The sequence below is a fragment of the Cervus canadensis genome, chromosome 15 (assembly GCF_019320065.1).
Source record: "Cervus canadensis isolate Bull #8, Minnesota chromosome 15, ASM1932006v1, whole genome shotgun sequence".
Taxonomy (NCBI): Eukaryota; Metazoa; Chordata; class Mammalia; order Artiodactyla; family Cervidae; genus Cervus; species Cervus canadensis.
In genome coordinates this window covers 16,277,142-16,291,526 of record NC_057400.1, presented here as the reverse complement: position 1 = coordinate 16,291,526, position 14,385 = coordinate 16,277,142, and the positions used below count along the sequence as shown (strand labels likewise).

The following is a 14,385-nucleotide window of genomic DNA, read 5'->3' as shown; positions in this document are numbered from 1 at the left end:
GCCTCCAAATCTGTGAGCAGTACATTTCTGCTATTTACAAGTCACCAGTCTATGGGCTTCCCTGGTAGCTCGGATGGTCAAGAATCCATCTGTAATGCAGGAGATGTGGGTTCGATCCCTGGGTTGGGAAGGTTCCCTGGAGAAGGGACAGGCTACCTACTCCAGTATTGTTGGGCTTCCCTTGCGGCTCAGCTGGTAGAGAATCCACCTGCAATGTGGGAGGCCTGAGTTCAATCCCTGGGTTGGGAAGATTCTCTGGAGAAGGTATAGGCTACCCACTCCAGTATTTTTGCCTGGAGAACTCTATGGACAGAGGAGCCTGGTGGTTTACAGTCCATGGAGTCGCAAAGAGCTGGACAAAACTGAGTGACTTTCACTTTCATAGCCTACGTTATTTTGTTGTAGCAGCTCAAACTAAGATAGTGAGTGCCAACACACATAAATGAAGTCATTTAATCTCAAAATAGCCCATTAAGCTAGGTATGTATTTCCCCCATTATACAGATGGGGAAAATAAAGGCAAGGAGGGTTTTGCAAAATGCCTAATGCCTTAAAGCTATCAAATAAGAGGGGGCAGAATACTATTCAAGGTATTCCAAGACTAGTGAGCTGTGCTGCCTAATAAGATAGCTACTAGCCCATGTAGCTATTTAAATTTAATTAATATTAAATAAAATTCAGTTCTTCAGTTACACGGCCACATCTCAAGAACTCAGCAGCTACATATGTCTAGGGGCTACCATGTTGGACAGTGCGGATAGGAAACATTTCCACTGTTGTACAAAGTTCTATTGGATACTACTGATCTGTCTGCAATCTTAGCCACTACACAGTATTCCTTTCTTGTATGTGAAAAGTGATGTGTGCTTAGAGAACTGGCATTACATGTGAACCAATTAATCTATAACTCAATATTTCCAGTGTTTTGTCATTCCTCTCCACCCCAACTTACTATCATTATTGAAATCTACCATTTTGAATCTCTTAAAAATGTGTACCTCTCCAGCACTTTAGACTCCAGGCTTCAATCTGAAGAAATATAGTATTTTAAAATGTATTTTAAATGTTTATGTATTTAATTTAATGCTTATGTACTAAATGCTAATGTATTTTAAAAGCTTATATCAAAATTTAAGACTGTTTTGTTGTTTTTATTCACTAAGTCATGTCTGACTTTTCTGCAACCCCATAGACTGTTGGACTATAGTTTGCCAGACTCTTCTATCCAAGGAATACTCCAGGCAAGAATACTGGAATGGGTAACCATTCCTTTCTCCAGGGATTCTTTCCAGCTCAGGAATCCAAAGAGCATTTCCTGCACTACAGGCAGATTCTTTACCACTGAGCTATGAGGGAAGCCCATTCCTTCATTTATGGGTCCATTATTTTATTCAGTGAATGATGACTATATACAGACTGGCTTCTGTTATTTCTGTCTATTGAAGGCCCAGTTCCAATATTTCTTCTGGATTGGTATCACTCACCAGTGGCCTTGCCCTGTACTTGACTCAACCTCCACTTACAGCCCCAGGGGTGTGTATATGACGTAGGCATATACTATATACATCACAACCAATATTGGACATTTTCAGGGTTGAACTTGTGACTTAAGGTGAGTCATTCAGAAACGAGCCATAAGATCTTCCTTGTCACCAATCACCAGCTCATTCCTATAGACATCAAGAAATCTAAAGATTAAGTAAGCCGGGATTTACAGGCAATGAATTTTTTCCGGCAACATGGATGAAGCTGTCCACAGGACGCCTGCAGAGAGGACCTTAAGAGTCAGATTATACCATCTGAGGTCTGGACCTAGCATGTGAGTTAGGAAGTTCTACTTTTGTTGAGTTAGCATGTTCTGGATTTCTTCTGCTTATAATTAAAGGAATAAGGGAAGACTAAAGAAAGATCAGACTGTAAAGACCCCTGGAACTGTCTGGGAAGGAGAATAAGATACTAATGACATACTTAAAGATGCATATTTAAAACCAGTAATTACTACAAGAAACAAAATAAAGTGCATAATTTCCCCATTAGAAAAGTAAATGCAAAAAAAAAAAAAAAAAACAAAGAAAGAAGCAAACTCAACAACAAAATATTATCTTAAGATAACTGTATTGATAATTACCACAGTAGAACAGGGGCACCAAAGGGCACTTGTCCTAGACTCCTAGCCCTGGGTCTCTAAACTAGAGTTAAGTCAGGGCTTAAGTCACTGACTAAGAAAGAAAAAAGGCTGAATGAAATAAGACAGAGTAAGACAATTATCACAGAATATTGCTTAGATGTGAAATCTAAAAAAAAATGGTACAAATGAACTTATTTACAAAACAGAAATAGAATCACAGATGTAGAAAACAAACCTGTGGTTACCAGGGGACAGGAAAGGGAGGGGTAAACTGGGACGGACATAAACAGGGCAGGGTTGGTTCCCCAGGAGGGCCTGCTCCAGACCTCTCTCCTCGGCTTACAGATGGGTCTCCAAATTTCCCCTTTCTATAGGGATACTAGTTGTACTGAATAAAGGGCTCACTCTAATCTAGCATGACCTGATCTTAACTAATGATATCTGCAATGACCCTATTTACAAGTAAGGTTATGTTCTGAGGTACTGCGGGTAAGACATCAACTTTGGGGGGGAGGGCACAATTCATCCTATAATAATATTGTAAGAATTTATGACTTAAAAACGGTGATGTTAGGGACTTCCCTGGTGGATCAGTGGTAAAGAATCTGCCCAACAATGCACGAGATTCAAGTTCGATCCCTGATCCAGGAAGATCCCACATGCCACGGAGCAACTCAGTCCACTGGCCACAACTACTGAGCCTGTGCTCTAGAGCCAGGGAACCGCAACCATTGAGCCCACGTGCCACAACTACTGAAGCTCAGTGCCCTCGAGCCTGTGGTCCACAATAAGAGAGGCCACTGGAATGAGAAGCCTGCACAATGCAAGGAAGAGGAGACCCCGCTTGCTGCAACTAAAGAAACTGTGCGGCAATGAAGACCCAGCACAGTCAAATATAAATAAATTTTTTAAATTATTAAAAAAAAAAAAGATGATGTTGGAGGAAAGGTCTTAAAGAATCTAACATTTTAGACTCTTTAAAAATAAATCTTGCTCTGTCAAAATGTCTTTTCCATGGTCTATGATTTCTACTGATACTGCCATGATCATTTTCCAGTAATAATAGAAGCCTGGGATTTTATTGTGATCACCGGGCTTGGTTCATAAACTGTTCCTGTCCATGCAATCAAAGGAAGTTAATACAATAAGTAGAGGTTTTCTTAAAAAAAAAAAAGTCTCAAAAAAAAGTTATTTCTATATTTCAAAAGTTATTGGCAGTTCATCAGCTTTCAACTTTTTCATCTGCCTTATTTCTCATTGTACGTTGAAAGTGTTAGTTGCTCAGTCATGTCTGACCCTTTGTGACTCTATGGACTGCAGCTGGCCAGGCTCCTCTGTCCACAGAGTTCTCCAGGCAAGAATACTGGAGTGGGTTGCCATTCCCTTCTCTAGGAGATTCTCCTGACCCAGGGATTGAACGCAGGTCTCCTGCACTGCAAGCAGACTCCTTACCATCTGAGCCACCAGGGAAGCCCATTGTATGTTGGTGAACATTAATTTTTCTCAACTACAAAAGCTTTACTTACAGCATGTTAAAGACAAAGTTTTGAAGGCCAGAAACAAAATCGAAAAGGTTTTTCTTTTCTCATTTATTTTTATTAGTTGGAGGCTAATTACTTTACAATATTGTAGTGGTTTTTGCCACACATTGACATGAATCAGCCATGGATTTACATGTGTTCCCCATCCCGATCCCCCCTCCCACCTCCCTCTCCATCCCATCCCTCTGGGTATTCCCAGTGCACCAGCCCTGAGCACTTGTCTCATGTATCCAACCTGGGCTGGTGATCTGTTTCACCCTTGATAATATACATGTTTCAATGCTATTCTCTCAGAACATCCCACCCTCGCCTTCTCCCACAGAGTCCCAAAGTCTGCTCTGTACATCTGTGTCTTTTTCTGTTTTGCATATAGGGTTATCGTTACCATCTTTTTAAATTCCATATATATGCATTAGTTATACTGTATTGGTCTTTATCTTTCTGGCTTACTTCACTCTGTATAATGGGCTCCAGTTTCATCCATCTCATTAGAACTGATTCAAATGAATTCTTTTTAATGGCTGAGTAATATTCCATGGTGTATATGTACCACAGCTTCCTTATCCATTCATCTGCTGATGGGCATCTAGGTTGCTTCCATGTCCTGGCTATTATAAACAGTGCTGCGATGAACATTGGGGTGCATGTGTCTCTTTCGGATCTGGTTTCCTCAGTGTGTATGCCCAGAAGTGGGATTGCTGGGTCATATGGCAGTTCTATTTCCAGTTTTTTAAGGAATCTCCACACTGTTTTCCATAGTGGCTGTACTAGTTTGCATTCCCACCAACAGTGTAAGAGGGTTCCCTTTTCTCCACACCCTCTCCAGCATTTATTGCTTGTAGACTTTTGGATAGCAGCCATCCTGACTGGCGTGTAATGGTACCTCATTGTGGTTTTGATTTGCATTTCTCTAATAATGAGTGATGTTGAGCATCTTTTCATGTGTTTGTTAGCCATCTGTATGTCTTCTTTGGAGAAATGTCTGTTTAGTTCTTTGGCCCATTTTTTGATTGGGTCATTTATTTTTCTGGAATTGAGCTGCAGGAGCTGCTTGTGTATTTTTGAGATTAAAAAAATATGGAACGCTTCACGAATTTGCGTGTCATCCTTGCGCAGGGGCCATGCTAATCTTCTCTGTTATCGTTTCAATTTTAGTGTATGTGCTGCCGAAGTGAGCACTGAAAAGGTTTTTAAAAATATACTGAATTTATCCCAGATGTACAGACTTAGATAATTACAAAATAGCCAACTGACACAGGTATCTAAATTTCAGTATCAGCATTTCTTAGATGCTTTGCATTTTAACCTTAATATGACTAAGTGGTAAATGTGAAAAGTTCAAATTATAAAAGTTTATAATGCTTCTTAAATATCTATTAAGGCAGAATTTTAATTGAGGATAAAAAACCTTGTAATTATACTCTTAGATTGATTTATTAAGAACTGACTGAACACTAGCTAATCTGAAAACCACATATAATGTGTATTTTTTCATGTCCAATGTAAAAACCTCTGGAAACAGCTTGAAGCTACATAGTATTTAATTTTACTATGATAAACAGCTTCAATTGTTGCTAAGAAAAAATATGCCTCATTATTACTTTATTAAGGGCCCAATACATTTTGTGTCATTAAATAATAATAAAGTCTCATTTTCAAAAAGAATTATTTAAAACTGAAGCCCAAGAAAGCTATGATAAAAAAACACACCTCTAACACAACAATCAAAAAACCAAACAACTGTGCTAAAAAATGGGAAAAGGATCAGAAATTTCTCCAAATTAAATACACAAACGGCTAAAGAAGCACATGCAAAGATGCTCAGCCTCAATGATCACTAGGAAAATACAAACAAGAAAGAGATAACATCTAATCCTTATTATGATTCCTACTATTAAGAGAGCAGAAAATAACAGAGTTGGTGTGAATGTGGAGAAACTAGAACCCCTGTGCATTGTTGGTGGAAATGTAAAATGGTACAGGCACCGTTTATAGTATGGTTATTCCACAAAAACTTAAAAATTTAATTACAGGCATACCTCAGTCATACTGCAGTTTCATATCCACACAACTACACAAAGCGAGTCAAAAAGACCTTTTGGTTGCCCAGAGCACAAGTCATACTTACAGGATACCGCAGTCTAGCAGGACTTTGCTAGCGGCTCAGTATTAAAGTTTCTGCCTGCAATGCAGGAGATGCAGGCTGGATACCTGGGTAGGGGAGATCCCTTGTGGAAGGAAATGGCAACCCACTCCGGTATTCTTGCCAGAAAAACCCATGGACAGAGGAGCCTGGCAGGCTACAGTTCAAAGAGTCCCATAAGAGTCAGACACAACTTAGCAACTAAAACAACAGTAACAAATAGTCAATTAAGTGTGCAATCACATTAGGCCTAAAAAAACATGTATATATCTTAATTAAAAGACAATTTGTTGCTAAAACATGCCAACTCTCCTCTGACCCTTTACCCAGTTGTAGTAGTATTTTCAAAGATCATTGTAACATAATAATGAAAAAGTGTGAAATATTTGGAAAATTACCAAAATATGACACAAAATGAGCAAATGTTGGAAAAATGGTGCTGGCAGACTCACCTGATGAAGGATTGTTGCAAACCTTCAATTTGTAAAAAAACAAAAACAAAACATTGTATTTGTGAAGTGCAATAAAGCAAGGTATGTCTGTACTATATAATCTAGTAATTCCACTTCTAGGTTACACACCCAAAAGAACTGAAATCGAGGTCTGAAAATAGACATTTGTACACCCATGTTCACAGCAGTATTATTCACAATAGCCAAAAGAGGGAAACAACCCAAATGCCCATCGAGATGAACAAATAAACAAAATGTGGTATATACAGAAAACAGATTATTATTTAGCCTTAAAAAAGCAAATTCTGACCCATGCTAAAATAGGATAAACCTTGAGGACATCATGCTAAGTGAAATAAGCCAGTCACAAACAGAAAAATACTGTATGAGATACCTAGAAGAGTCAAATCATAGAGACAAAACAGAATGCTCGCTGCCAAAACCTGGGGAAGAAGGGAGCGGGGAGTATTTGATTACAGAGCTTCGGTTCTGCCAGAGTTCTGGACACTGGTTGCACAATGTGAACATACTTAACACCACTGAACTGTACACAAAAATGGTTAAGATGGTAAATTTTGTGTTATGTGTTTTTTTACTACAATAAAAAAAACTTTTCACCCACCAACAGGATCAAGCTGGTTTTTGCCCTAAGTTTAGGAATGAACACACACAAACTCATAAAAGTAAACACAGCACTTTAAACTATATATTAGTACCAGATTTCAAGAGGAATGTATTGGTATATAAATGGAGTAGAAATATATGTACACTTCACACACATATGTAGCTCATACAAATGAAATAAGGAATTACTGGATTTAAACTTGTTGAGAGGTTGGGATGAATAAACCAGATACAAGAATCCTTACCACAGAGAACTGCAGCCTCTTTTCCTGCCAGCACACACCTGGCAGCCTGAGAGGTAACATACTCCTGAAATCTTCCCAAATGGGAGGAAAGAAAAGGTATAATTTGAATGACTCTCCCTCTTCTTATCTCCTTGAAGGAAAGCAATCTTCTCCCTTTCCACTTAAAATCTCTCTATTTCTAGAAATATAAAGAAAAATGCACAAATGACAAGGATGAGAATAATGGAAGCGGCAGGAATTGGGATCATAAGCACAGGTCAGTAAGCTTTAGGGCAAGTGAGAATTCTTAGTCATTACTGTGTCTCCTAGAAATCCTATCACAGTCCCTGGTATACAGTTAGGGATCAACAAACACATTCTAAAGAGAAACGGACTAGGTTTGAAGAAAAGGGACATTCCTTCCCTTGAGACTGGTAGAAGACAAAGAGTATGAGTACTGGGAGAGGTTTTTAAATTACTCATGGATAAATCAGTGACCCTCCAACTGTTATAAATAGCCTCAATATCTTCACAAAGATAGGAGAAAAATTTATTTATGAAAATAAGGGCAGGCGATAGCAAGGGGCTTAAAGAGAAAGGAGAAAAGCCAATTGTAAATTCAAGTCTAGACATACAAAAGACAGTTATAAAAGGATTACAATCACCAAGTCAAAACAGGAATTGACTAAAAAGATTTTTAAAGGTTTTTAAGGTTTTAAAAAACTTAAGTTTTTAAAAAGGTTATACATGCTTAGTTCTACATCTTCTTTAACCAACCCCCACATATCAGAAAAAGCATAAAAATGAGACCATGTGGGTGATCTAGAAACGAAGGTCAGGACACTGGCCTCTGTGAAGTAAGAGAGCGTTATGCATTTACTGTGAAACAAAATGGGTGAGCAGCTCTGTGAAAAAGTTCTTCAGCGAGGTAATTTTAATAAGGCTTGATAAAACAAGAGCATACTACAAAACATTTTTTGGGGGGTTAATATTCTTCATACTTAGGTCTTCCCTAAGGAATCCACCTGCAATGCAGGAGACCTGGGTTCAATTCCTCAGTCCAGAAGATCCCCTGGAGGGCTTGGACACAGCTTCGCGACTAAACCACCATTCTTTATCTTTATCAATTACACTACCAGTTCCTCTACGGTAGAATTCAAAACAGGAAAATGTTAATTAGCATAGCTTTGAAAATCAATTCTCTTAACTAGAAACACAAATTCTAGTAGAAAACACAAGTTCCTCAAATAGCTCTTAAGACATGCCTCCGCCTAGAGGAAAAATATGAGAGAGTATCAGGAAGGATGAGGACAGTTCAGTGCTAATGATCACATCAGCTGATGCCAGTGCTGAGACTGGGATTTGGTGTTCACTGGGACACAGACATCAGGAGTGAGTCATCAGTTCATTTCATAAAGTTATCTCTCAGCTATCAGACTGCAATCACTTCTCATCCAAGACATAAAGGAAAGAAATTTTATTCAAGTCAAAGTTTTGATAGAATTTTAACTTGAAGTAGAATATATCTGAATTTTTTGAAAAGAAAGTTTATTTTTCTAAATCTTTCTCTAAATAATTTTTCTTGAGCTGTAAGTTTAATTATCTCAAATTAATTTAAGATACCTAATATATTTAAATCTACTGATACAAACATTTATAAAGTTCAACTGCATACAAGGTATTATAATCAAGCTGATAAAAGTTTTCGACTCAGGTAACTTTAAACTGGAGCAGTGTCTCTGACTGGGTGTAGGGGGACAGCAGTGGAGGTGAGGGTTGAGTACATGGTGAATTATACACAATACAAGAAACAAGCAATAACTGATATGAAAATAACACCCACACACATATATATACATGCAGTGAATGGAAGAACACACGGGAGACCACCCTGCTGGGGTGTTTTGTTTTTTTTTTTAATCAACTTATTAAGTGGATTTGTAATGATTTATTAGATTGAAAAAAAGTGTATTATTAGATTCTCATACCATCTCTTAGAGTTATGAATTTGGCTTGAACTGTTTATGTGTATTTCTTTGTATTTTAAGCACAGTTTTTTCATTGGTATACCTGAATTAAGAAAGCAAACAAGGAGATGAAAATAGGAAAGTACTCTTCTCATTTTACCCTCACTCCACATTTATAATCTCTAAAGATCCTTTGACATTCCAAAAAAAAAAAGGGGGGGGGAGAGATATTCTTAAGCTGAAAGTGAAAGTCACTCAGTCGTGTCTGACTCTTTGTGACCCCAAGGACTACACAGTCCATGGAATTCTCCTGGCCAGAATACTGGAGTGGGTAGCCTTTCCCTTCTCCAGGGGATCTTCCCAAACCAGGGATTGAACCCGGGTCTCCTGCATTGCAGGAGGATTCTTTTTTTTTTTTTTTTTTTTGTGAGAACTCAGGGGCGATGCCCAGCACCTTGGCTGGCAGAAGAGTCCCCTTCTCCCTCATCCTCGTGGCTTCCCCTGGTGAGGGGCTGCATGGGACCCCACGGACTGTAGCCCGCCAGGCTCCTCTGTCCATGGGGTTTCCCAGGCAAGAATACCGGAGTGGGTTGCCATTTCCTTCTCCTGCAGGAGGATTCTTTACCAGCAGAGCCAGCAAAGAAACCCAAGACTACTGGAGTGGGTAGCCCATCCCTTCTACAGCAGATGTTCCCAACCCAGGAATCGAACCGGAGTCTCCTGCATTACAGATGGATTCTTTACCTGCTGAGCTACCAGGGAAGCCCATTCTTAAGGTGAATGTGCTTTAATATGAGTCAAATGTGTTCACTCTCATCTTGAACACAAATACTATACAGTTAACAAAAAATATATATCTTAAAACCCAAAGGGGCATCTCTACCACCTGTTAGGTAGATATCTTAGAAGTGCTTGTCTTACAACCAACCTTATGTGCAAATATTATCAAATCCCACTGACACTCAAACAAATAAATAAAACCAACAGCATCACATTCTATTTAACATGGCCTCAAAGTCTGAAAAAAGTACTTCTTTTGCCTCCCTCTATCCTCATTAATGGAGAAGACAATGGCATCCCACTCCAGTACTCTTGCCTGGAAAATCCCATGGATGGAGTAGCCTGGTAGGCTGTGATCCATGGGGTTGCCAAGAGTCGGACACAACTGAGTGACCTCACTTTCACTTTTCACTTTCATGCATTGGAGAAGGAAATGGCAACCCACTCCAGTGTTCTTGCCTGGAGAACCCCAGGGATGGGGGAGCCTGGTGAGCTGACGTCTATGAGGTCTCACAGAGTCGGACACGACTGAAGTGGCTTAGCAGCAGCATCCTCATTAATTCTTGCTGTTAGTTCTCAGGTATGAAGAACAACTTTGTGAATTCTCTTACTCTCACCTAACTATTGACTATGCCAAAGGCATATGTGTGCTTGACCTTGAAGTTGCTAAAAACATATTTCTAGGCTCCCTTTATGGAAATTCTAACTTAGTAGATAGCAAGTGTATATTTGGGCTTCCCTGGAGGCTCAGATAGTAAAGAATATGCCTGCAATGCAGCAGACCCAGGTTCAATCCTTGGGTCAGAAGATCCTCTGGAGAAGGGAATGGCTACCCACTCCGAAACACACTCTAAGGTAACTGTCAGTGGGTTGGCCATATGATTTATTGTCCAAGACAGGGCATACTTCAGAATGAAAGATGGTACTTTTACAATTAAGCCAGACAACAGGCATAAACTGGGACTGTCCCAGGCAAACTGGTAACTACCTATTTATCAGTTAAGTTTGGAAAACACTCAAGCATCAGTATCATTCCAATCCTCCAATATGTCTTAGAGCTAAGCCTTTAATGTATTTGTACACATATTGGTATTTCATATGAAATATGGAGCCTAAATACTCATCAACAGTAGAGCACATAAGAGCTACACAAACATTTAGATGTCAAAGTTTACATAAAATTAAAGCACATAATAAGCACATGAGAAGATTCTCAACACCTTTAATCCTTAGAGAAATGCAGATCTAAACCACAATGAAAAATCTACTTCACATCTACTAGTATGGCTATGATCAAAAAGACAGACAATAGTAAGAACTGATGAGCATGTGGAAAAGACAGAAATCCTTTTATATTGCTGCTGGGAAGGCAAAATGCTACAGCTACTTCGGAAAACAGTTGATCAGCTCCTCAAATGGTTCAAGAGTTACTATCTGACCCAGCAATTCCACTGGTAGGCACACACTCAAGGGAAATGAAAACATATGTCTACACAAACACTTGCACAAGAATGTTTATAGCAGTGTTATTTATAATTGCCCAGAAGTAGAGACAACTCAAATGGCCTTAACTGATGAAGTGATTAAAAAAAAAAGTGGTATTGCTCATACTGTAGCATATTATTCAGCCACAAAAAGGAACAAAATACTAATTCTTGCTACAACATGGATGGACCTTAAAAACTTTATGCTTAAGTGAAAGACAGTCACAAAAAATGACATACTGTATGATTTCATGTATATGAAATTTCCAGAAGAGGCAAATCTATAGAGATGGAAAATAGATTAATGGTTATCTAGGGCTAGGGGAAGAGGAAAAGAACACGGAGAATGATTGCTAATGGATATGGGGTTTCTTTATGAAGTGATGATAATGTTCTAAAACTAGATTATGGTGATAGTTGCATAACTTTTTGAATACACTAAAACCCAATGAACTGTAAATTTTAAGTCAGTGGATTTTACGGTTTGTGAATTGTATTTCAATAAAGCTACTTTAAAATATCAGCATAAAAAAGTCAACACTGGCCAATAAATTTCAATGTGATTTATATGCCAGGTTTTATATTACCTCTTTCAAAAGCTCACACCACAGTTTCAAATCTTTTTGTATAAATTTGTTAACACTGCTTCATCAAAAGCATCTGACTGACCTGAATTCAAAGTCCAGCTCATGAAAGCCAAGTCAAACTCATTACCTTTAGGATCATAATACACCTGAAAAGTCATATTCTGATGTTCCTCAAGCCTCAATTTCTGCAACTGCTGTCCATCTCAATTCTTACCTACTCCTCCTATCATGGTGATGATTTGTAAATATTATTGCTAACCTAGATTAGTGGAAAATTCATGCAAACCACTGATGTCTGGCTACTGTCACAACACATTTGCTGTGATCCTAAATATGACAAATCTTAATACTTCACTTCCATATGACATATACTGAATTTCCTCCAGTTTGGCTAAATTTTAGTTCAGGAAGACTATTTCAGGTATAAACAAAAATAGCCTAGATAACAAAGAAAATTACTCATGGAACGAATACCAAGCAATGTTAACAACAAACTAGCTATGAAAATATTCTACTTCACAAAACTTACTTTATTTAATAAATACATCCTGGTTTACAAAATAAGTAGAACATTACTTAACTATGACTCACTGACTTTGTCTACTGTGTGAAAAATGAAAATTTTGGGTTAGAACAAGTTATCAAGTTAAAAAGAGATACAGGTACACTTTCATATTTACTATAGGGTCTATTTCCTTACCATTAAATCTCATTTAATGCTGAAAGGAAAAACTCTTGCACGGTAGAAACAAAAAAACCCCTCTTTACTAAATAAAATTATTTTTGTTATTACATGGACAACTTATGCTAACATTTCAATTTGTAATTAGCACACTCTGAATAGCTCAGGGTCACTTACAATATAATACAATAACTTCTCATTCTATACTACCGATCAGGTACAATGGTAGGATAGAGACTTCAGGCATATAAGGGCTAGACAGCTTTACTTCCTAAGCAATCTTTCTTGAGAAAACACTTCAGGCTACTGTCTAGTAAGATGAGTGTGAAAATCAAGAAAGAGGAAGGACCCACAGGATCCAGCAAACAGTTGATTCAAGCCAAGAAGGCAGTGAAGGTAAGTCCCAGGCTGAGAGCAGGACACAGAATTCAAGAAAAAAATCTGAGAAGCCTCTATGAAACAGACATTGAATAACATTGGGGACATAGTGACAGTACATTATTATTTGTTCATCAGAAAAAAAGGAAAATTAGAAACCCTAGGAAAACTGGAAAAAAATATCTTGAAGTGCTAGTTGTAATAATAGCACTTGAGTCAAGACAGAAGGTCTTCTAAGCATGTAAGCAAGTAGTTTTAAGCAACTGGCAATTCTAGGAGTAACAAAGTCTAGAAGAACAAAGTATGGAGTCTGATAGCAATAATTCTGACAAGCTATCTATCTATTTTGAAATCTTCCCCAATAAACGTCCTTATAATATTCTGGGGCTAAAAAACAGGCGCATTAACCGACCTACTAATTCCTTTATACTTGATACAGTATAAAGCTGAACTTGCCGTATAGAGTCCTGGCTGGGCCATTAACTGATTATGTTAATTTTGGGTAAATAATTTTGTACATCTGAAATATAGGATGCCAGGTAAAAAGTTGTAAGAGAAATGAGGGCAAGACAAAAATGCATGTATTCCAATTTTACAATAGGATATATAAAAGCAATTCAATGAATGGTTATCTGACCACCAACTTTCACTTGGTTCTCTATTTTGCCTTTAGAAGGTGTAAATCTCACATAATCCTTGGAAAAGACCACCAGACACCACAGAGTTCCTACTGTTCCTCCTTTACCATAGTTCCATTAATCCTATCTCTCTTTAATCTTCCAAAGACTAGGGGAAAGAAGAGAAGGACAAGTAGGATAAGGAGAAAAAGGAAGGGAAGCAGAAGCCATTTACAATATGGAAATTTTGATTCAGGTGGATTCCCGATAAATCATGAGCTTCTCAAAGGTATGTCTTTAAGGACAAAAGCAATTCAATTACTAGCCCTTTCTGTGATGTTAGTGTAACTTTCATAAACAAGAACATCAATTATCCCTACTAGCATTTCTGCAAGCTTATTGACAAATGCCACATAAACCAAAACAAAAAAACTGACATGAGAAAAGATAAATAAGCCCTTTCTAAAATTATCAGTATTAGATGCAAGTAAAGTAGATACAAGCTTCATTTAACATTTATGTCAATCTTCTTAAATTCACCTGTTTAATCACTAGGTTTTCCATTTTAGTAGTAAGCTAAACATAACAGAAAAGTTGTGCTTTCAGAAACATCACGAAATAATTTCCACATGTAAAATAGAGCTTGAATACTAAGCTAAAAAACCACTTTATGCTTTTGTAACTTGAATTAAATTTAAAAATTAGCATTCACTAACAAGAAAATTAACAATCATAAAAAAGCATGGTGGTCAAAAAAAAAAAAGAGTAACTGAACACT

General features: G+C 37.8%; 1 protein-coding gene and 1 non-coding gene across 10 annotated transcripts in view; both read right to left on the bottom strand.

Moving 5' to 3' along the window:
- Positions 1-14,385, bottom strand: part of R3HDM1 (R3H domain containing 1) — a 154,656-nt gene that overhangs the window by 127,913 nt on the left and 12,358 nt on the right. The gene's annotated exons all lie outside the window — the stretch shown is intronic.
- Positions 4,741-4,848, bottom strand: LOC122454036. Its single transcript, XR_006273258.1, has one exon. It is a non-coding gene; the product is annotated as a U6 spliceosomal RNA (small nuclear RNA).